General features: G+C 31.8%; 1 protein-coding gene across 2 annotated transcripts in view; it reads left to right on the top strand.

The window, feature by feature from the left end:
* LOC108913214 (signal-induced proliferation-associated 1-like protein 1) overlaps positions 1–25,546 on the top strand; it is a 157,881-nt gene that overhangs the window by 37,053 nt on the left and 95,282 nt on the right. The window contains exon 2 of one of the 2 annotated variants that reach the window (XM_023455179.1): positions 11,048–11,091. The exons of the other annotated variant lie outside the window; for it this stretch is intronic. The gene's annotated coding sequence lies outside the window, so the exon portion shown is untranslated. The remainder of the gene's footprint in view (positions 1–11,047; positions 11,092–25,546) is intronic. 2 annotated transcript variants of the gene reach the window in all.

The following is a 25,546-nucleotide window of genomic DNA, read 5'->3' as shown; positions in this document are numbered from 1 at the left end:
CAGTCGTCACCTCCATTCGCTCCAAGTCAGTTTATTAAAGGATCACGCGCGCCTTATCGTTCGACTTATTAGCTAAACAGTAGGCAAGACGGTGCGGGGGGAGGGTCGACCATCGCATCAAGCAAGGTGCTTGAATTTTATTCTCGCGTCCGTAATTTTTTTGCGATTACTCCTAAGATATTCATTTAAATTATATGGTGTAAAAGAGTAAAATAATGTGCATGAAATGCTTAAACTTAACAAATTATATACTAAAACCTTCCTCGAGAACCACTCTATCCATTGATGAAAACAGCAAGAAAATCGGTGCAGTAGTTTTTGAGTTTATCCCGAACAGACAGACAAAGAGACGCGGCGCAGGACTTTGTTTTATAATATGTAGTGATGGTAGATGTGAGAATTTGAAAAGCGGTTTTACAAACTCCAAGAGAATTTTATGCGGTAATAGCTTGCAGTTACAGGCTTACAATGCACGTTCTTCACCTTTGCTAGGAATCCTGTTCTCGGTCTAGGCTCTGTGGGGGCGGACCTAACAAACCCCAAGGCACATCCGGTGGTTGTTTTCGGTTTTAATTGTTGGTTCTTGTGCTACCATGGACTCCTCAGACAATGGTGGTTCTTGAATGGCCGTTGGAGTGTACTCGATGTGATCCGTAGTTTACGAAATATTCCTGGGATGGAGGTTGTAGGAATTTCTAATACGGGAAATTGATGTTGCCGACTAAGAAAGTGTACTTTTTTTATCGTTTACCGACATTTTAATCGGCGACTAGAATTGTGTCTCGAAGGGGTCTCTCTCATATTTATTTACATTTTCTTTATTTCTCGTTTGCGGCGTACTTTATCTTTGATATTCCGAATAAGTCATACCTACTGCATATTCAATTTCTCTGCAACAATATTTAAACAAGTTCTCGCTTCGTTTCAATTTCAGGACAGACATTGAAACCATTTTTTTCTAACACGAAGTGTAAACCTGGATTAATTCGTGTTTATTCAGAACGGAGCGAATTTAATTAGAATATGATTCACTGCGCTAGATATCCTTTACGTTGAGGGTGGAAACCATCTGTTGCTGTATCGCGTGCTAGGCGAGGTCGTATGCTATTTTTAACCCTTGGAATTCATTAATAACCGGGAAACTACATTCACTGGAATTGAATATTGATAACGTGTTGTTTGCGAATGCGGTTGTGGCTATATGGCCTAAACCTTATTATTGACATTACCGACAGATAAGCTTATTTTTTCTCTTGTAGGTGATAATATTAAAAAATATGCTTTGCCAGATATACCTACATACACTACTGGAAAAAATTAAAGGAACAAACAATTTTCATGAATTTTACTGATGTTAGTGAAAAATGGTCGTATCGAGATAATAAAAAGATCTTCAAGATCTTCAGACAAAAAATTTTTTTTGAGAAAGGTTATTGAGCCATCAAAAGAAATATTTCGGGAAGATAAAACAAATATTTTTTAAGGACTGTCCATGGAATCAGTACAGAGGTCAGTTAGTTCATTTATTCAGATTCAATTTGATTTTTGAAAAGTCTTCGTGCTACTATTGGCTATCGAGATATCGATGATTGAATGAAAAATACACTTTTGATTTTAATAATTAATATCTGCAAGAAATATCTGCAATAATACAAGAAATTATTGCACGTTAAATCCTAGGACAGTTTTGAAAACTGGAATAAATTCTCTACAAGGACTGTCATGGTTTTCGAAGAATAATATTTTTCATCCTTGACATCGATTTGAAAAGTGCAAAAAATGATTTTTTACAGTTTGCTACAAATAATTAAGGACTGGAGCGACACGGAGAGTACACACAAGAAATATAAATACCGGCCAGATGACTTAATCTCAGTTTCAAAATTTCTTGGATATTTCCAAACCTAGTATAATAATGAATAATAACGAAATACATTCAAACAAATTTTAAAAATCCAGTTTGACATGAAATGTTAAGATTTATGAAGTAAAAAATCCATATCTATGCTATCGGCTGCTTATAAAACTCTTTTAACAACTTGTGAATATAATGTGCATCGAATTGGATTTGAATATGTCTGCTTGTTTAAAAGCAATAAAAATCGATTTTTAACACATTTTTCAAAATTCTTATCGATCCCCAACTTTGCTCATTTAAAACTGAATGTTGTCTGTACGTACTTTTACAATAGTCGTTCAAACAGATACGTTGTTAAACGAGCGTTGACATATTCAGCGACACAAAATATTTCTCTCAAGAATGTCGTATCTGGTCGTATCTCTGTCTTACTCAGTGTGTTTACAGATAAAACATTAAATAATATTTATCGTATGATGATACATGCCTTCCTGCCTGTATGAGTTGACCATAAGAGTCCAATTTCAAATGTTTGAAAGTATTATCTGTAGATGCTATTTTTTTCCTATTCTTCTCGCTTCTTCTACTTGTTTTTAGAGGTAACATGAAGATCTCTTCATAAGTTTAAATTAGTTTTTTGTAAGTTAAAATAGTAGTTTGTTCTATCTTAAGTGTTTTACCGTACTGCAAATTAAATTAAATAAAAATTTAATACTTAACTTACTTCTGCCTACTTTGAAATTTCATAGTGAGAAGTAGATAAATAGGTACATCACTCTCTGAGATAAGTTAATATTTATATTCGAAAAAAACGATGCACTTTTTAATAATTGCTAAATGTCATAGTTTATAATTTATTTTTTATGTACCTACATATAATCTATTTTTTAGGAAAGGAAAACGGTTTGACTGATAGATTTCAAAATTTACAGGCCTCTGTATGTATTGAGCTAAAAAAACACATAACCATTTTTCGCAATATTTGTAAAGTAGTCGTTGATTTTTAAAAACAGCAGAAAAAGTATTTTTTTTGTACTTTTTCAAATTAATACTGAGTACATATATTTTTTTTCTCAAACATGCCAAATGACCTTTGAATAGTATTGATTGAAGTTTTTCAAAACCCACCTTCCGTTCGTTGTACTTTCATGAGATAGAGATATTGATTATCAATAAAAGTTACTTTTCACTTAATAGGCAATATCTCAATGAGAAATAATCGTATAGAAAATAAAACAAAAATAAATTGAAGCTGATGAATCAGGCTAAATGACCTTGGCATTGATTAAGCTAGAAAAAAATTTTCCGAGCCCATGGGCAGTTTTGTCTTGCATTACTTTTTTGATTGCGCCGAGAATGATGCTTAAAAATAAAATTATCTCGAGATTCGAAAACTAGTCTTCAAGCTTCAAGTTGCTTGAAAAGATACAGCTTTTTCAAAAATCACTAAAAAAATTGAACATTTTTCTGCTCCTTTAATTTTTTTTGCTGAGCGTATAATTTTTTTTTATTATTTTAATTTGTAGAGCGACAATAATATTCATGAAGTACAAATAAATACTTTCAAGCAATAAAAATAGTAGTTTTTATGATATCCGTAATGACTGGATATGTTTCTATAATTTACTTCGTTCTGTATGCCATGCATCTTTTGTACTCAAATAATTTGCAACAGCGCTTTCAGAACAATCGACTCGCTTCACTTAGTTCTAATTAAACCAATTAAAATTAATATAAGGCCAGTCCTCCTTGCTGATCGGGTCACGTTGGCTGCAAAGTCCATGGACTCGGGACTAGACAATGTGGTAACATGAAGAGTAATTTTAATGCATTATTTATTTAACTAAATAAATTGTCACATGTATATTTCAAAAGTTTTTGCAAGGGATATAGTTCTGTCCAACTTTCTTCACTCTGTGTTAATTTTACCTCGTCCATTGCGCTTTCTGTCTCAATCATTTTCTTGTAGTCTCAGTTGTTTTGTTTTATTTTTTAGTAGTATTTTAGATCGAGGAGAATCGAGCTTTTTAGAAAAGAGGGTCCATTGAGAATTCAGAAGTTGTTCTTTCGTGGGAAATTTTCAGTGATTTTTACCTTTAAATTTTAAGAAAAATGTACCCAATAAATTTCAAAAATAGATTTTGATATATGTAATTCACAATAATTTTGAAGGTTTAAAAAATGAATTACCTAATTGCGGTTTCAAAAAATTTTACTAAAATATTTAGAGAAGATAATATATAGAAGATCGTTATAAAATAGGTAGCATATATTTTTTTATTGGTATGCCAAACCGCAAATTCCTATTATTTATTATAAATACTGAATGTGCAACGCCAACTTAGAATATGTTTCCATTAATTTGTGATTTTAATTTAATAAATTGCATCATCGTTAAAAAATTGTTTGGTAAAACATTGCACGCCTCCTACAAATATTTTATAGTCCAGGAAATATAGAGTTGGACGCGACTTTTTGTTTCGAAAAGCAAAATGAGGGAAGATTGTTTACAGGGTGGTTAATTGTATAGTTTTTACGTAAATTCACGTTTTTCGCTTATAACTTTTTACCGTTCATTTCCACGAGAAAACAGTAAAGTACTTTTATTTCGTCTTTAGAAGACCTACAAAACTAGCCCTAGAGCTTCAAAAAATATTGATTAAATCAAAAGTTATAAACAGAAGAAGTTTATTTATGACTTCTGAATTAAATATTTATACACTGCGTTATTATTACCAGAACGTTTTGGCATCGCACCCTCTTATTCTTTATCACTGTCTAATAACTCACACGAAATCTGGAATCGGTAAGTTGAATAGTTTACAAGTTATGGCCTTATAAAAAAATTAACTAATTATTAGTCTGGACGATCCCGAGGATCTTCCATAATCGCATTGATTTTTTTCATGGTAGGTTTCATAATAATAGATACATTGAAATCTGTCATTTTTTTAAATTTTAAATTTGCAAAACCTGGAATTTTTTTCATTTTTTAGCCTTAGTTGCAAAATGAAATATACGACGCGATATAGTTATATATTATTACATATTCGGAAAGCTTATGAAAAGAGCTTTAAGTTAAAAAAAAATCGTCAAGATTTGTTGAAAAACAACGGAGTTACAGACTGTCAAAGATGACGGCTGATTGTTAAAATATATAACTATATCACGCTCGTGCGTCGTATATTTCATTTTGCAACTAAGGCTAAAAAATAAAAAAAAATCCAGTTTGCAAATTTAAAAAAAATATATAGATTTCAACGTATTATTATGAAATCTACCTTGAAAAAAATCATTGCGATTGTGGAAGATCCTGGGGATCGTCCAGACTAATAATTAGTTAATTTGTTTATAGGCCATTACTTGTAAACTATTCAACTTACCGATTCCAGATTTCGTGTGAGTTATTAGACAGTGATAAGGAATGAGAGGATGCGATGCCAAAACGTTCTGGTAATAATAACGCAGTTTATAAATGTTTAATTCAAAAGTCATAAATAAACTTCTTCTGTTTATAACTTTAATAATCAATCAATTTAATAATCAATATTTTTTGACGCTCGAGGGTTAGTTTTGTAGGTCTTTTGAAGACGAAAAAAATAATATTTTACTGTCCTCTCGTGGAAATGAACGGAAAAAAAGTTATAAGCGAAAAACGTGAATTTACGTAAAAATTATACAATTAACCACCCTGTAAACCATCTTCCCCCCATTTTTATGACTGTGGAAACTAATATGTTATTATTGTACACAATATTGATGTGATAAATTCAGCTTGCCGAAACAAAAAGTCGCGAAATAGTCATATCCAAGCTTATTTTCCTGGCCTATTTAGTCTAAATGTTATTGTTTGAAATAGCGATTTTATTTATTTTCGTGCCCTGAAACTTATAAGTTCGGTAAATGTCATCGTGCTATATCTAAAAAAAGTATTGATCTTTTGTAATTTATTTATAGGATACAATTTGCTTAAAAATTGAGGTTCACGTTCTAAGGTTTTTGGGAAACACGAATTTCAAATATTATTATAAAATCAAAAAATGTCCTTCCATTATTAAGTTATCGGGCAGGATAGTTACGTGAATCACTCTGTATATTAAGCAAATATTGAAAATTGACGGTTTTCTTGTTAGGGAAGCCCGCACAACTGAAATACTAACATTTCTGGGTTAGGTATACCGAAAAGTCGCACCAATATTGTTATTCAAATTGAATCAAATAATTATTTTCATACAAAAATTTGAATAATACAACCTTGCACAAAAACTGTATTGACGAGTTTCAACTACAAAAGATTATTATCAAATAACTTTTTTTTGACAGTTAAAACACCCTAAATCCGACACAACTGTTTTGTTCAAAATTTACACGAATGAAATTACTGTAAGGACTATAGAGATTGACATTCAACAGATTTCTTGCAAAAATAAAACAATACAGAGCCAGTTTCTTTGGTACATTATTTAATTTTGTGGTAATATTTGAAAATATGACAAACACCTCATTGCGTTGGCATTAGGAGCGGTTTGAGGATTCTTTAATAGATTTATATAGTTTCTAAAGAAAATTGTTATGTCTCGGAAGGCCTTAATCACGGTTAAAGGTGCAAAAACTACGCGATTGTTACGAGCATTGTTAATAAAGACGAAGAATTAATATGAAGTGATATTATATGAATTTGAGCGAAATAATTGACTTGTTATCCACTGCTGTTGATGACGCTGATGATTGTAATTTTTTTTTTTAACGGTGAAGTATATTTAAAAACTCAAGAGGCTTAAAAATTTACATTGAAAATTGTGTATTTAAGTCGGTAAAAGAACATCTCTTCAACGAATTGCACTGTACCAAATACGAAGCTTATAGCTTCAATGGTTTTTAATTAATCTAACTCATGTGTAGTTAAAAATTATGAAAATTTGAAAGATCACTGCATTTATGTTTAGTCCAAATTGAATACACACTTTTTAATCTTTTGTTTGCAACAAAAGTTAGAAATTTTTGCATATAATTTCGTACGGGTGATACTTATCACCATATTGCGGTTCAAACTTAAAACACGTTCTTCTGTGGCTTTCCTAAATCCGGCCCTGGGCTTGTGTACAAAAACTAAGCCGGAAATACGTGCAAGGCGGACATGGCCACTGGATCCGGCCGAGCATATCTCCACCTACATGTATGCAAGCGAACGTTTATTTACTATTCAGTGGAACCTCTTCTAGAGAACTGGTATTGCGGTATTGGAACATGACCTGGAATTCGATGGTAAAGTACTACAACAGTCGGTGTGTAATACTTAAAATACTTTAATCATCACAACAAAGCGACTTAAAAATTAAGTATCTGCCACGTTTTGAAACATTTGCTCTTGTCGTTTTATGTTAATTATATTACGGAAATAATATATATAATAATAATATAATAATATAATAATATAATAATATAATAATATAATAATATATATACAGTGTCCCAGAAAACAGATTACTTAGATCAAAATATGATGATTAAGGCAAACTTGATGATATACAAAAATGATTCTTTTAAAAGATACATGCGTCAACAAATAATTTTCAAAAGCTTTTCTTCTTAGTAATCACGAAGGTATTTAAGATATTAACCTTTCGACATATTTAGTTCAAATTTGACACGGATGTTATTTATTTTATTGTATTGAGTTTGCAGAAATTTGTGCACTAGGAAGGACAAATGAAAAAAATATTTTTTAATACTTTCATAAAGTTACACAATTTCTTTACTATTATTTTCACTCTAAGAAAAGACACATAAAATGATAGTCTGAAAAGTTAAAAAATACATCAGAAGGTTACCTACAAAAAAGATGAGGAGAATAAGGGTAACCCCATTTTTAATTTGTTTTTCCAAAGTGCACAAATCTGCATAGTATAGATGAGTTTGCTCAAATTATCTTATTTTGACTTTGAAGCTGTAGTTACCGGATAAGTCCTCTTTTCTGGGACACTATATGTATATGTAACATGTAATTGATTTTACAATTCTTGCAAAATCCGGAAGGTTTTTCTAAATATTTGAGGTTGAGGCAATAATGAGTGAACAGCTGACGGTACATCGAGAGAGAAATGTTGAAACAGCATTTTTTTAGGATAGGAAAATATCCTAGTAACTATGTATATAACTAGGATGCTATTATGAGTTTTCTAAATGTTAAATGATGACATCTTCAATACCTATTCAAATAAAGGAAAAAAGTGGTCTTAAGAAAGTGTTCTAATATTTTTCTACATCTTTTTGAGTAATCCCTAAAAATTGCAAAATTAAAATCTGAACGATTATATTTACGCTTTGCCCTAATTTAACCATTCTCTATATTTCACTATTTCTCAAATGTTGTTGTATTCAGTTGGAAATACCCACATGCAAAAGTTATCGACATTATAAATACAGTTACTAACATAAATTGTTCATTTTTACAACTGATTAACATGTTTGTGACAGGGTATATTTAAACATACATCTTTAAATGAAAATAGTTTTTGTCTGCTTTATTAGGATTTTAATGTACAGTTGAAATTAATAAGTTTGTTTTTTTTTCTGCTTTGGTGTTACATTCAAAAAATTTTATAAAGCAGGTATGTGCTAAGTATATATTCTGTTTATATACATGTACATAAAAAAAGTTATGCAGTAAACCATCTGGTTTAAACAGGGATCATATTTTAAAAATACATCTGTTTTATCTAATTACATATTATGTATTTAACAATTATACACACGATCATATGTCATCATTTTTAAAGCTGACAATTACTAGGCAATGTGGTTGTTCTGTGCAACATCAAATATTATTCTTTTATTTATTTTGTTTACGTATCCGCAGGAAGTTTTTAGCATTTATGTCACTAGGAAATTGTTTTATTGTAACCGCTAATGATTGATACAAATATAATTTAGGTCAACGTATGGAATAAATGTAAAAGTGGTAAGAATTGTACAGGATCACAACGAAAAAAAAAAAACGTAAATGAGCTCGGGTCAATTTTGACTCCTTACATTATGTATGTATATCCTCACATAATGTCTGAAGGATGATCTGTTGAACTATTTTTAAATCCAGTTGAAGTATCAGTACCAAATTTGATACCCGTTTTTGGCTGTTGATGATTTTACTAGGATTCGGTTTTAAATTAAGTTAAAATGTAAAATTAAAAAGTACGTTATTATCTATTTAAATATATTTCGGAGTGTATATAAAATTTACACAGACATTGGAAAATGTATTATGTGTTAATAAAGCAGTTTGTTAATCGAGAACGGTGAATTATAAATGGTTTTGACAGTAATGGTATATATTGATAAAATCGTTCGGAAATAATAAACACATTTAAATTGACATCACTTCTGGTAAATTATAAATAAAATATAAAATAGGCCCCAGGATTAAACCTTGTGGAACTCCATATGTGCGTTCAATTCGATTATTTAACACCTCAATTAATTCGCGCAATAGAAAAAAATTGCAAGAGAACAGCATATTTACTATATTATTTATTTTAGTTAAATATGTAGTAAGTATATTTAACTAATTCTGATTAAAAAATGAATGTCTACAAACTTTGAATAGGTAGGTACTTAATATTAAACTTTTCAAAAACAATATATTTTTTTAAACTAATATTCAGTGCTGTGCTGATGGCGATAGTTGAAATGATTTAGACGATAGGACACTATAAAATTATAGTTATTGAGGCAAATTTGTAAAAGTTTGGTTTAGAATATTTTATAAAGTAGCATTTGCAATTTCCATGCCCGTTTTGCATAAATGCGGCTAAATTTCGTTGATACATTGCTTAATTTCTTCCTTCAAGGCGTGAGTGGTCGTGGGCTTGTTGGCATACCTTAGGCTTCAAAAAACCTCAAAGAAAAAGTCCAACGGTGTTAAGTCGCATGAGCTGGATGGCCAATTCTCCACCAAAACGAGAAATTACTCGACCGGGAAAAGACTCATGTCGCGATAGCGGGCACTATTAACTATTATTCCCTAACCAGCCGCATTTTCGAGGAATGGTCCGATGATGTCTTCAGCCCAAAATCCGTTCCGAACAGTGACACGTGGTGGATGCATTTGTTTTTCAACAATCACTTGTGGATTTTCTGAACTCCAATCGCGGCAATTTTGTCAATTAACGAATCCATCAAGATAAAAATAGGCCTCATTGCTGAAGATGATTTTGTTCGAAAAATCAGCATCCATTTGTTCCATAATGCATTGAACGAACTCTCTTCGTTATGCGTGGTCAGTAGGCTTCAGTTCTTGAGTGAATTGAACTTTGTGCAAATCTCGTGAGAATGCGCTGTAGAGAACTTCTTGAAATGTCCATTTCTTGACCGCGGTGCCGAATTGATGTTCCTGGAATCTCAGCAACACTCTCACGAACTGCTTCATGTTTTGCGTTGAACGATTTGTTGAAAGACGGCCGGAGTGTTTAAGGTCACTAACTGATCCATTCTCCTTAAATATTTTAATTAATGTCTTCGCAGTTAATGAAATGATGAAGGAAAATTACTATTCCGACCATATTTTGAACGAAAATTGTTACTGCTAAACCATAATTATATTTAAATTATTCCTCAATAATGAAAACGCGTTATTCTGTTATGTAGTGCTCCATTTTTAATAACTCTGAACTGTCAGCTTTCTTTTTTTTCATTGGCAACACTTTACAGCACAAATGGTAATTTTAGGACAATTAATGAAATAGATTGATTGATTAAAGTGGCAATATTTGTGACACTAAATCATTTTTAAGCTTAAAAAAAATTAAACTTTGCTAAATCTATGTAATATACACCATTACCAAATTAGTTTGCTCAAAATTTTGAGTGTGGGTGACATATAACCTGCAAAGTTTATTTTGATTATTCTGTTGACAAATGATCTTAGCTATTTAATATATGTATATTGCCGGTGTTATTGAATCCTGGAGGAGGCATGTAGCCCGCAGAGTAGTTGTTTCGTAACTAATATCTAAGAAGGCAACTTTATAACTAAAAATATTGTCTACGTATTTCACTGCAATCAAATAAAGTGTTCAAAATTTAACAGAGACGAAAAATATAATTAAAAATGTTTGTCAATCTACATTTTGTTAGGTACTTAAGTTGTAAATAGTTCATCTTTAAAGATTTAAAATATTTCTCTCTTTGTAGATATTTTCTTACACGGGAATGGCGTAAACAATATTAGGCACTAGGTAAGAATTATCTTTTCATAAATATGTACTTAATTAATGTAAATTATTTTATTTATTATTTTTTTTGTAATGCTTATCTCACTTAGCATTTAATAACGGAAGTTGACTGTTGACATAAAAGAAAACATAAGTAAAAACATTTTCAATTTTTAAAATAAAATGAACTGTGGTTGTTTAATGTCTTATCTTTATCTTTGATGATCCGCGGATAACAAAAGCGCCATCATTCAGTTATGACAAGCAAAGAAAAAATGACACATGCTGTTATTACACACTACCTTATCTATCCTGGTATTAGGTTAAATACGTGTGTATATATTCGACCGGCATATCCATTTATTGCAATTAATAACGGCAATGGCGCCTGTTGATAACATAGTAATAAGGTTTCGTCTATAGATCCCGTTAACTTTATGGCTTCATCGTTATCGTTATCATTGTTGAAATTGAAACGTTTTATGTCCAGGAGCACACATATTAATCCTGTTCTGCAAGAAGGACAACTGGACATTCTATCCAAATTCTTCAAATTATTGATTTCAAGGTAATAAATATATTTTATTCTCCAAAACTTATTGCTCTAGATCTCTAGGAGGTCTAGATACCTATATGAGTAAGCCTTATTTCGCACTACAGTGATATGGTTATCAACAGCATTGTCCCTAGATACATTTTTCAACATTTAAGTAATGTGCTATTTTAAGTTAATTGTGTGTGTATGAAATGCTAAAGTGTGTCCTTACGTATATGTCATTAACGTAGTAAGTAAAAAAGTATTAATTATTATTATTAGATAACTAACTGCATATCTAAGTCTGCTACGATTTTTTTGGTTTAATTTAAAATATAATGACATGACGTTATTGTATACCATTAAACATGCCTTACTGCTGTATTTTTTTCGATTATTAAAAATTATTTGTGGACGAAAAAGTGTATATTGTGCATGCAAAATGTTCGACATTAATTTAAAAATATTAATTAATTGAAATAACTGAGAGTATAAGTAAGAGAGTATAAGAGTATAAGAGAGTAACTTGTATATAAATTTTTAAAATGAATTTATAGAAATCTTGAAGAAGTTGCTGCTTCCAACTATTTAATGAAAAATAGTTGTTTCTTATTTACTGTTTTACTAATACCTGTAAATAAGTTAATTTGTAGATTTAGAATAGTTCGTTAATTCATTAGTTCGTGACAAATTACACTGGCACACAAAAAAGTCCAAATCCAGGAGACCCACATATCATCGAAGGAATTCGATGCGCTGAATACGACCCTCTAGGCAAAAAAATCATGAATGAATTTCGGAAAAAGTGAAATTTTTAGGTGAAAACGCCCAAATATGTGTCAAAACTGATATTTTCCTAAAGTTTGTCCAAAGATATCATTTTTATAGTATTTTAAGGTGCTGAATACCATGATATTAATAACATTTACCCATGACCTCCATATTTCTCAGAAAATCCACTATTTGGATGAAACCTAGCCCAAACATGGGTCAAAACTGATTGTATCCTAAATTTTGTCCAAACATCATTTTCGTAGTATGAAATTTTAACTAGTGTGAAACTTAAAGGATAATATTCAAACTGTTACGTGTAAGTAAGAAGTCGAAATTGAGCACCAGTTCCTTTGAACTTTGTTTTAATTAATTTTGATCAATGAACGCTCTGAGAAGTTTGGCAGTCGAATTAAAGGATGTATATTTGACAGAACAATATCCATGTCATGTTTGCGTATTCTAGCCAGGATTAAATATATGCTTAATAAGAGAACTTTGAAACAATTCACATTTTCAGAATCTCTACAAGATCTCAGGTGAAACGTGATAAAAAATGGCTGATACTTTATTCAGGTACATATCAAATAGTATGCTGTATAACATAAATCCAGGCCTAAATCTGATATTTGACTAAAAAATAAATGTCAAACGAATATTTTTCATAATTAATTGTTGATAAACTAGAGGCAATTCGATTATCCGCTACGAAAATGACAAATGCCAGTTTTCACCCAAATAATGTATTTTTTAGAAATATCGAGGTCATTAGTAAATTTTACTAATGGCTTCATGTTCAGCTTCTCAAAATACTACGAAAATGATATATTTGGGCAAAATCTAGGAAAAAATCAGTTTTGACCCATGCATCTTCAAGCCACCCAAATGGTGAATTTTCTGAGAAATATCGAGGTCATGAATCCATTGAGTGAAATTATTGAGTAGGTATATTTTCACTCAATGTTGGGCATTTTGATCAATTTACTAATTTGTGATTATATTTAAATTATAACTGAGCACTTTCACTCAAATATGTGTAGGTACCTACTCCTTAAATAAATTCCTCACGTACACTCGTATTTGGTGCACTTGTACCTAAATCAGAGTAAACGTCATCATTACTGAGTGATTCCACCCTTTTTCATATCCAGATGCATCGTCTTTGTCTTTTCCTGTTGTCCTATTAGGTTATCTCGTGACCATGGCACGGTGGATGGCAGTATGGTGTATGGTGTGCTTTGGAGTTGGACAAGTGTCGGTTTATCTGGTTATTCTAGTGAAAATTGTATTTAAATGCAGTGATTTAATTACAATAATTAAAGACAATAATTAAGTCTCGATTAATATTTGGTTAAAAAACGGATAGCGAAATTGTTATCTATAATTAGGTATTTGTAACCTATTTGTCCGATCAGTTCACCAATTCCTTTAATCGAGACCTAAAATATTCTGGGATCTGTATAGAAACCACTGTGGCAGCTTAGTAGTTTATGACTTTAATACAATGATATTTAAATTAAAATTTAAAGAGAATATAAACCAAGTCTGAGTAAAAAATAATAGTTAAATTTAAATCGTATCAGAGAAAAAGTTAACTCTAAATTGGTTTTATATACTCAGAATAGAATCAAAAGTCGCTCAATTGAAAGTTAGCAGTAACTCGAATTTGGGTAAAACTCACACTAATTTCTGATGCAATAGTTTCACTCAGTTGTACTCATACTAGAAAATTTCACTCAATCGGGTGTGTACAGAAACTGATACATTATTGAGTAAAATTGAGTGAAATTTGAGTGAAATTTTTTTAGAATGTATGCATCATGTATAGCGTCTCAAGATACTACGAAAATTATATATTTGGACATAATTTAGGAAAAAATTCACCCAAACAGTGGATCTTCTAAAAAATATTGAGGTTGGGGGTAAATTTTACTAATGGCATCGTGTTCAGCGCCTCCATATTTGGGCATTTTCACCCAAAAATTTTGCTTTTCTCCTAAATTCATCCGCAAGTTATGAATTTTGACTACAGGATCCTGTTCAGCGCATCGAATTCCTTCGGAAATGATGTGTGTTTCTTGGGTTTGAACTTTTTTTTTGTGTCCCTGTCTTATCATCAGACCAATTTGCATTGTATATAGACGAAAAATAACACCACGTCGCCTAAAATGTATAAAATATGTAGGTACCAATTACAACATTATCTTCAAACGTATAAAAAATATAAACATTTTAGATACGCTAAACTTTAATGGTAGGTAATATGACATTTAACAGAGAGGTTACTCAAATGATCACTAATGTGGTAAAACTTTTTATGCCTTGGAGATTTTTTAAATCATTCTCTGGGCACCAAAACAGTTTCACAAGTAAAAAAATAAACATGTAGAACATGTTTATTAATATTTAGTTATATTTTGCTATTTATAAATAAAAACAAACAAAAAATAATCAAATAAACTCAGTGCATTAAAATTATTAAAATATTAATGTATAACTAAAAACGATAATAACTAAAAAATTCATGAAAATAAGTGTTCTAATTGCATAGTTAGATTTTGTGCCGACGTACTTTGACTGACTGACTGACATACTGGGCGTCTGAAAGAACTTTAGGACGGTGCCGTCTACAGACGAAATTTTTAAACGTTTTACATCAGTTTATGTTTTTCACAAAAATACATATTAAATACACCAAATCTGTATTAGAAAATGTACATTAGATTACAAACGTAACGAACGAAAAAGCTATAAATATTCAAGGACACCCCAAAAAAGGTTACTAAGTAAAATAGTTTTAAATTTATATTAAAATACGTTATTCATTCAGTGAACTATAATATGTATATCAGTAGGCGTAGATTTTTGTATCTAGACAAGTTGGTTTAAATCATTTTAATTAGATTCTAATAATCTGTGATCGAGTAGTGTCTCAACCTTACAGGGACAACCTGTAGAGTATTAGCTATGCAGACACTTTTAATTGATTGATAATTTTAATTCAGAAAATGGCTGCTCGTGTGACACGACAGTAAATCCTTCAAAATTATGATGGCGTCTCAAGGGATAAGAAGTAAATTAATTAACAGTAGACTGATTATTGTAAAAGTGTGCTTAAGCCTTGTTACCTGATTGGGGTTGCGATACAGAAGGATGAATCATTTTAAACATTATACTTTATAGTTGGCAGCGTCACCATAAAAAAACAATTGAATGTCTTGCGTATAGGCCATCCATTATTATATTAGCGTAGTTTTATGAATCCTTAAGGGGTTTTTAACATCAAACAGGCGCGGTAGTAACGATGAGTAAGTTCATGAATCAGCTCAGTTAAAAATATTTAATTTAAATGTATATTAAAAAATCTCTATTCACTTCTAGGTGAATCATAAGTTTTGAGGTTTATTTTTAAATGTTTTGAAAAAGTCCTTCACGGCGATTAAAAACCATTACAAAAACTGACATGTCATCGAATACCTACCGAATATTGGATATTTTCGCGACGTTTTACCTACATAGTTTTAATCTTTGCAACAGGATGGGCCAATGATGCATTTTGTTTTATTTGTTTACCTCGTGTTTAAAAGCGTTACAAAAACAGTTGCTTATTTTTGCGTTTATGACCTCGTTTATGACCAGTAAACATTAAGGTTAATTGTTCGTAATTGAAAATGTTTCAAACTTTCTAATATCTCATATAATATTCTAGTGTTTTGCATGAAACACGTAAATGCTCAAGTGAAAACAAATATGTGAAATTTTGAAAATAATTATTATTGTAGTGTCAGGTGCGGAATGATAGACATATTTTTCCTGTTCATTGCTCTTTTACAGGTAAAATGGAAATACAATAAAACTCAGTAGTCGGAATTCATTAAAAGCTTGGTATGGATTATTCAGTATATTTGTTTTTTTTTTAAGAAGGTTGATTCTGCATAGGAATCTTTCATATACACTTGTTGTTTTCGGACTAGACTCTGTAGGTAGACCCTACAGACAAAATTGGTTCCCAGATAGTGGTGGTTCTCTCAGGCGTTCCATAGTGGCATTTGTAACTGGTCGCATCCATTCTTTCCAAACGTTTCACCGTTCTTCACTGTCAACATCTTCAGTTGTGACTCCGTAGTGGCTTTTTCTCAGTCGCGGCGGATGAAAAGCCATAGAACCACTAAACCACACTACCGTAAAGATGTTCTATCAATTTTTATGTTTACTACAAAAGGTAAAAAGAAGCTGACGACACTAATTTACGACTACAAATTTTCACCTATATTTATGTAGGTGTGTAACACGAGAATGGTTCACGTGGTTGTAAATACCTTTTAAGAATTTTGATTATTATTAATTTTATTTGCCGTTGCCATTAAAAAATCCTCTCGGAGCTTGAAAACATTCCGGTATCTGTTAATTCGGTATAAAAGGTGAACAATAAATCAATTAAAGTATACGCAGTAGTTAGGTCAAGAAACACGAATAAAGTAACAGGTAACGGCAATAAGAACTTGACTCTTCTATCTCAGTTCCGATCATAACAGTGATACAAATTAAAGAAACACCCACAAACAGCTTAAAGATCCGTGGGATCGAAGGAATAGATGTTGGATTGCTAGGGAATTCTTGATGTATCCAAATACAGAAAAATCTGTGAACTATCTAACACTGACCGAAAGACATTATGGTGCTTTGCAGCAGGTATTCAAACTGGATTCATATAGTTATTCAAGAAAAACAACTTTACTCATTTATTTTATTTTTGTAAATAGTTTTTTTAAAAGATGTAAAATATTGTTTAATTGCAATTTTTTAAATGCATACAAAGTGTCCCAACTAGCATAAGCCAAACTTAGGCGTAGATATCCTCAAAATAAGAAAAAAAGTTTCCATCGACGTGGATAGGAAACTGCCTAGTTGCCGAAATACGAGCGTTGAAATTGAAATTTCTGAAAATAATTCTTTTAAATATATTATAACACTTATAGAAAGTCTAACGAAATGTTACATAACTATTTCATTTTTAAAGACCGTGTTAAATTAGAAACTGTATCTGTATCTGTTTCTTATGTAAAGAAGAAGCTTTTTACTATTTATAATACATAAAATAATAGCAAAATAGTTTCCAACAGACAGACACATGTACATTCCGATATAATGCTGACATAGAGCCCAAAATTCATTGTTTTGCTTGGAAACTGATTCTAACGCACCAGAAACAGTTCCAATGTAATTTTGTTTTCCTTCTATAAACGTCTAATAAAGTTTGCCTTATTATACGTTCAACGCATGATGTGGCGTCCAACACTGCGATTCCTTATGTCATAGATTCGTGTTGTTACGTATTATGTTCTTGGAGGTTTTGTAAATCCATACCTCTAACATGGGGGACCAGTACTTTTACCGAGATCCTCGATGCTGGGACTTTCCCCTCCTATTCGCTTGCAAAGAGACGAATGGGACTTTCGGTCGTTTTTCAAACATCCGTTAAGGATGCTTGGGTTAGAGTTGTCAGTCGTCCTCCATCGGTGGCAAGGTGTTTTGCTTATGGGTAAGGTTCACGCTCTAACTTAATAGCCTTGAACCACACACAACACACCCTCGCAATGCACTAGTTTGGAGACTTCCAACTGAGTCTTTTTGCACTAAACATGTTTTTTTGGCACTTCGAGTATGAGTACTCTTTTGTCTATATCACCATCTTTTTGTAAGCTTTGCCTTACTTGAGCAATGGGTTTGAGGCCTCATGAGAGTATCTTAATTTAGAAGCTACTTGGAGCTTGATTTTTTGAGATTTCTTTAGGGTACCTGTTTGGAAGCGCTCCTTGATGCTTGACGTATCCCTTGGGATACTTGGCACATAGACTCCTGACTATTTAGCAAGAGATTAGCTCTAGGCCGTAAGCAATGTGTTCACAAAAAGTTTTGAAATTTTTAACAATGTTTTGAAATTGTAGAAATTTGGATATATATTGATAGCATGCTAGTAACAATAAATGAGCTTTGATTGTATATGTACAATGCAAATAGAAAGTTAAAACAAACTACACGTGCTGGTGTATCCATATCTGGTTGGGCTGGTAAGTACCACTAATGATCTTCGCATCAGGCATTGAAACTTCTGAATGATATGGTGTATCATGTTTTTGCACTTTGAGACTTACTCTTCTATTCAATAAGTAAGAGCTGCTTGTAAGTATCGTAGGACAACGTATACTTTTGATTTCGGGTCATGTAGGTACTCACACTGGCATTTCCTGGTTAATGAGATGTAAGGTATCAGAGTCGATGTTCAAACAACCCTTATGATGAATCCCCAGAGGTTCTGCAGCGGTCTCTATGCCTCTTTGCACATTTGACCTTATGGAATTTTGTCCATTTTTGGATTCTGTTCACCTCGAACGGATTATTGACCTGTATATGGTAGGTATATGGTGGTCGATAATCGATTTTATTTCCTAAAATTTGAAACAGGTGGTTTGATCACGCTGCCGCTAGTATTGGTTGTTATCGTTCGTCACGGCTTTGGTGATTGGAGACGGTCGGGAGCTTGGTGGAGAGATTCTTAATAAATTTTCGAAACTCAAGTGAAATTTTGTCTGATTCATGTGTAGGTAGAGTCGTCTGGACTCCCTGGAACATGGGTGCATCTAGTATCTACTTTTGCCAGAGTTGGTATCGTGTAGATGACTCGCAAACGGCTTCGTACCTTAGATTCGAAAGTGGAGTGAATTTTCGAATTTGTTGTGGTATGTTCTGTGAAAGCGAAAAAGTAAATGCTAGAATTTATGCCGTGATCTCACAGAAAGGGAGTAAAGAGTTTTGTGCGAGTTCGGCTTCTGAACTTCTACCTTTAGTTTTTTGCTTTTGAGATAACTACAACGTGTTCACAGAGCTTCAGTCGATACAAAAATCAAACTCGCCCGAAAGTCTTTACTTGTTTTCTGTGAGGCTACGGTCGCAATACGAAAGTAAAGACGTTCCTTCCCTCCCTCTGGTGTATTTGGAATCTGAAATTTTAAATCTCACAGCGTTGACTGTTCTCTTAATTTATCTTCTTTGAGAATCATGATAAGTTAGGAAGTAGTGCATTTCCGAAACTAATTTGTTCCGATTAAAAAAATATATATTTGTGCAGTTCTTGGAACCTCGATGTTTTTTACTAAATACGTGTTACGTGTATGTTACCACAACGTGAAAACCTAAACCAAATACAGAACCACAACTTCCTATGTAAAATGTGATGCGAATGTCAGATTCTCATGAAAATAGAACAATCTCTAATCACTTAAGTATGTACTATGATTTTATTTTTAGCAATGTTTTTTTGAATAAAATAGTTATAAAATAAGCTAAAAAGAAACTGGAATTCAGGGGAATATTATTGAAAATTTGAAACAAGTGAGATAAAGATAAGTCCACAATGGTACATTCATGAGAAATTAATATAATCTTATCAAAAATAAGCCTGTTCTGAGTACAGTGTTAATCATTGTAATTCTATATCGTTATTTAATCCGTGTAGGAATAACTACAATTGCCCCATGTAGAATACTAAACATGTGGATAATTTACATATACGGGGTGAGTTAATTTTATCGGCGGACCCGAGTAAAGTACATTTTATTTGATTAACTTTTCAAAACATGTACAACTTGTGTGCCATTATCGATAACTTAATAACTTAACTTATCGATACCCTTTTCTGAATTCTAACACCCTGTATCTGAGAAACGCTAGCTTCAAAAACAAATGTTTATACAGTTGTTCCGGAAATAAGTACAAAAAAATTAGAGGGTAATTCTATTTATAAAAATGATGGTACTAGTCCCGATGACACTTTTTCGAAAACTTATTACACATACACACAAAAAAGTCCAAACCCAAGAGAGCCACATTTCATTTCAGAAGGAATCCGATTCGCTGAACACGATTCTGTAGTCAAAATTCATGAATTCTCCATGAATTTGGTTGAAAACTTCTACTACGAAAATATACAAGTACATTTGGACAAAATTTAGGAAACAATTACTTGACCTATATTTTGACCAGTTTTCACTTTTTTCCGAAATTCATTGGGAAGTCATGAATTTTGACTACAGGATTGTGTTCAGCGCATCGAATTCTCTCGGAAAAGATATGTAGGTCTCTTGGGTTTAGACTTTTTTTGTGTGTGTGTTGTTAGCAGAGTTACATAACCTTAAGATTATTTCATTTGAGTTATAACTTTTTTCTCTCAATTATTAGCAACAAACAGAACCTATGAAAACAAATCATTGAATATAAAGATTATCACAATTAATTTATTTCAGATTTTTCAAAAAATTAAGCAGCCTAATATTAAAGATTTGAAATTTTTTTTCAAGGAGAAGGTACTTACTTATTGTTTTGGAGAGTCCCTAGAAAACTGTTAAATTGTACTTATTTCGAAATAAACGACGCAGAATTTAAACACAAAAAAAAGAAAATTTTCTGTTATACAATTGTGAGTATTAAAATCTCACCACACACTGGGCTTGAAGGAGCGATAGGTTGCATGAAAATGACAAAGAAAACGGAAAGCGGCATTCGATTCCTGGTTGATTTCCAATAAAAAATCCGTTTCAATTAAAATCCTACCTGATCCTGTTTCGAAAATATGTATATTTTTTACTTTTTATATAGTCTATCCAGAGTATTAATACTGAAGTATGCACATGTGGCGAAAAAATTACTATACTACTACATAATCAATTTTGTGTGCTTGTGTATGCGTGCGAGCGTGCATATGTATAAGATATTATTTCCACACCATCTATGAGATAAATATCACGGCGCGCTTTTTTTAAAGTGGTGTCCCCTGTAGGCCTAGTCCACTGCATGTAGCTGTTCAGTTTCTAAATATTATATCTATTTGCATATGAAAAAATTATCTCATTTATTTGAAATAACTATTTATAAATGGTGTGAAGAAAATGCTTTAAATAATCTAGTCAAAAAAGATGGATCATCAATTGAGTTTATTTTAAATCTTTCCCAATATTTTAAAAATTCTCGTTGAACAGATTCACCGGCCTGCTCTGACCATAGTCCCAGACCATCATTGTTCAAGTAGAGAAGGCTATCTTTCAAATGATCCAAAAGAACGTGGATTTTTAAAGTTTGAGAAACTCCTGTACTCTCAAAAGCTTTGCGAAGTTTTGTCAAATCTTCGTCTATTTCGTTTATATCAGCTTTTTTTGTAGAAATAGAAGAAAATTTGAAAAAAGTTCGCAAAGCTTTTGAGAGTACAGGAGTTTCTCAAACTTTAAAATTCCACGTTCTTTTGGATCATTTGAAAGATAGCCTTCTGTACTTGAACAATGATGGTCTGGGACTATAGTCAGAGCAGGCCGGTGAATCTGTTCACCGATAATTTTTAAAATATTGGGAAAGATTTAAAATAAACTCAATTGATGATCCATCTTTTTTGCCTAGATTATTTAAAGCATTTTCTTCACACCATTTATAAATAGTTATTTCAAATAAATGAGATAATTTTTTCATATGCAAATAGATATAATATTTAGAAACTGAACAGCTACATGCAGTGGACTAGGCCTACAGGGGACACCACATTAAAAAAAGCACGCCGTGATATTTATCTCATAGATGGTGTGGAAATAATATCTTATATTCACGGACAGAAATGCACATATGCACGCTCGCACGCATACACACTCACACAAAATTGATTATGTACTAGTATAGTAATTTTTTCGCCACATGGGCATACTTCAGTATTAATACTCTGGATAGACTATATAAAAAGTAAAAAATATACATATTTTCGAAACAGGATCAGGTAGGATTTTAATTCAAACGGATTTTTCATTGGAAATCAACAAGTAATCGAATGCCGCTTTCCGTTTTCTTTGTCATTTTCATGCAACCTATCGCTCCTTCAAGCCCAGTGTGACCAAATTATCTGTAACTGCATTGAATAATTTATAAAAATTATGAAATTTAAAAATAGTAATAACAGTTTACTTACGTTTGAACGGAAAACTAGAATATTCGATCGACTCGAAAAGAGAAAATAATACCTAAAAAACCTTGAGATTATCTAATTTCGTTAATATAAGGAGTTCCCAATATTTTTATAAGTAGGTAGAATGAGCCCCTAATATTTTTCATCTCATTTTTGGAACACCCAGTATAAGACAACATTCTGAAATTTGGTCGAGAAAAATGTTCCTTTTTGACATGTCAAATAACAGCTTCTGTAATTCTAAATTTATTTAAAAAGATTGTTTTCGTTCAAAAATAATATTCAGGATGGCAAAAAATATTTGTTTCCAGTGGCGTGCCTTAATTTTTGAGATGCAATCGGCGTACTACGTCCCTGGTTTGAGCGAGACTCGACTCGAGACTTTTCTGTTGAAAGTCATTCTTTTTTATGTATTGCACATGACAATTTCATTTCAATATCTTCATTTGTGATATACTTAACACTTTTTTTAAACTTTGGCTCTTTTTACTTCTAAAGAGAAAATATTGTTGAATTTATTTTTTTTAACATATAGAGGTGCTACATTTTGTATATTAGTTAAAAATTAGTTTTTTTTTTGGGTAGCACAAAATTATCTTGTCAAAGCCATTAATGAGAGTTGAACTCTTTAAAAAGTTCTACAAATGTTTCTGCCCGAAGATAAATGTAACGATGTTGTTTCCATAAGGCGGAAATACACATACCAGTAAAATAGGTAAGTAACTTGCATGCTAAGAAATGGCATATGCCGGCAGATGGCACACTGCTGATACATTTGCAAGTAAAATGGAATGCCTCGTTAGTATTATGGCTTATTGGCATGTCAGTAGGTAGCAAGTAGACACGTTCCGACATGCCACTTGAACTCCCCCGAAACCCCCCGCCTCACATTGCATGCCAAAAAATCAAATGATGTGCAATTTACCTGAGCGCCTTTTACGGGCATGCCTTTTAATAAATACACATACCAGGAGCTATCTTCTGCAAGCTACTTGCATGCTATTGTGCAAGCAAGAGGCATGTGTATTTCCGCCTTTATGCTAGAATATTTTTTTAACAGTTTACCAATTTAGTCCCTTTTAACCTCTGGGGAGATTAATGTCGATTTTGTTTTAGTTCTAGCATTTTTAGTCAGGATGTATACTCGTAACTCTTGTTTTATGAGCAATATTTTTTAATTATATTGTATCGATTTATTTTTGTTTCTCATTTTTTGAATAATCACAACATATACAGAGTTTCAAAAGTATAGTGAAAAAAATATTTAAACTGTTACAGAAAACACAGGTTTTCGGATTTTGTGCTACCTTAGCACGATCACGCTGTAGAAATAGATTGTTTTACTATTTAATTTTCAACTGTTTTTTACATAATCAGATAGAATATGATATACTTACCTACATTTTGGTGTAACATAAATATTTTGATAATTTAATATTATACCAAAATAAATAAGAGGTAAATAATATTCCGTTAGGCGGTTATTTGGTATCTTATGCCGTAAGCACAGGCCGTAGATGTTGGAACAAGGTTATGTTATTTATTAATATCTCAGCAGGTCTATTACCTCGTTCGCTTTATATTTTATAGCAGATTTCTGCGTAAATTATTTTTAAATAGCATAAATTGCTATTACCATATAAATAGGATGTTTAAAGCGCAAGGTACAGCTATAATATATAGAATATCAACCTTTTACGGGTAATGGTTAAATGATGCAATTGAGAAATACAAAAATTTTAGTATATAATGCATAATTTAATGGAAGGCAAATAATATTTTTTAATCTAAAATAGTTGAAACAAATGTTGGGATTATGGGTAGAACTAAAACACTTTAATAATTAAAAGATATTGTTTATTCACTTATTCAGAGAGCACATCTATTAGGTATCAAATCAGATTAAAAACTAAAAGTCTTTACCAAGCCCAGTACTACAATATACCTCCGTATGTTTATAAGCATTTTTAATTTATGGGCAAAGGGCTCTTGAACCTTCAGTTGATAAACATATTAAAAGTAGGCAGTATCTAAGGATGGGAATGTTTTTGTATACGTAACTTGAGTATCTTTCAACAACAAATTTAAACATCTGGTTAAATTATTATTTTTTTCAAGTACCTTTGTATCAAATTGCTAAAACTATGACCATAAGCATGTCTTGTTTGAAAATTGAATTTCCCTCATATGCTTACATTATACACTCTTTTGGAAATCAAAATCTGTAAATGCATTTAGTTTGGAAGTTTTTCAACAAAATGCCATAGTAGGGTACTTTAGAATTAGATTTAATCAACCAATAAAAAAATCCTCATTTTTGTGTGCCATACACATTGCTAATGGATTCACAGTTTGTGGTAAACTATTAGAATCATCTTTGATAAGTCAAGCCTCCGTCGCGTAGGAAGTAAAAATAAAAACTTTTCCACTGTATTTTACTTTTTATGGGTCCACCATTACCTATATCTCTATTATTTAAAGTCGAATCGTTGTGACATTTTAGTAAATAGTTACTTAAAAAGTAATTATTATAATATAACCAAATTTGATTTTGAATCATAGACGACCAATTTTAAAATTAGAAAAGGGGTGGTGTCACAAAATTATATTAGTATTTTTTTATATAGGAAACATTCAGATTTTTATCTAGCTGTGTTAAGTAATAGGTACGTTTTAAAATCTGCAACAGTAAGTAAAAACACTTCGCGTAAGTAAAAGATGTAAACAAGTGAATTGGTACATTTTACGATAAAAATAAAGACCATTTTTTTTTGGGATTATTAGGATATAAGTAATATACAGGGTGTCCCGAAATTAATGGAATAGAATTTGGTCATAGAGACTTAAGGCAAATTTAGGGGACCTGTATTGTTTCTATTTGCCAAACGGCCCCCTTTTTTGGAGTTACAACCCCCTGAAATCTGCCCCTAAAAATAGTCTCTTAAATCTCAGAACCTGTTGTACGAGAATCACTAAATTTGGTACATAGGGGTTTTATGACATGTGGAATCTGATAGTGCTACGCTTTTTGGCGGGGAACCCCTTTGAGACACTTTTTCGTGAACCCCCCTGTCTGAACCAAAAAAAATTTGGCCGCGAATTTGAATTTCTTAAAAATTATTAGTTAGGCATTGAATTTAGAAACTTTTTTGTCTCTTGATATTTTTTTCATA

Source organism: Anoplophora glabripennis, unplaced genomic scaffold (genome assembly GCF_000390285.2).
Source record: "Anoplophora glabripennis isolate ALB-LARVAE unplaced genomic scaffold, Agla_2.0 scaffold572, whole genome shotgun sequence".
Classification (NCBI taxonomy): domain Eukaryota; kingdom Metazoa; phylum Arthropoda; class Insecta; order Coleoptera; family Cerambycidae; genus Anoplophora; species Anoplophora glabripennis.
This window is presented reverse-complemented; position numbering and strand designations above follow the sequence as displayed.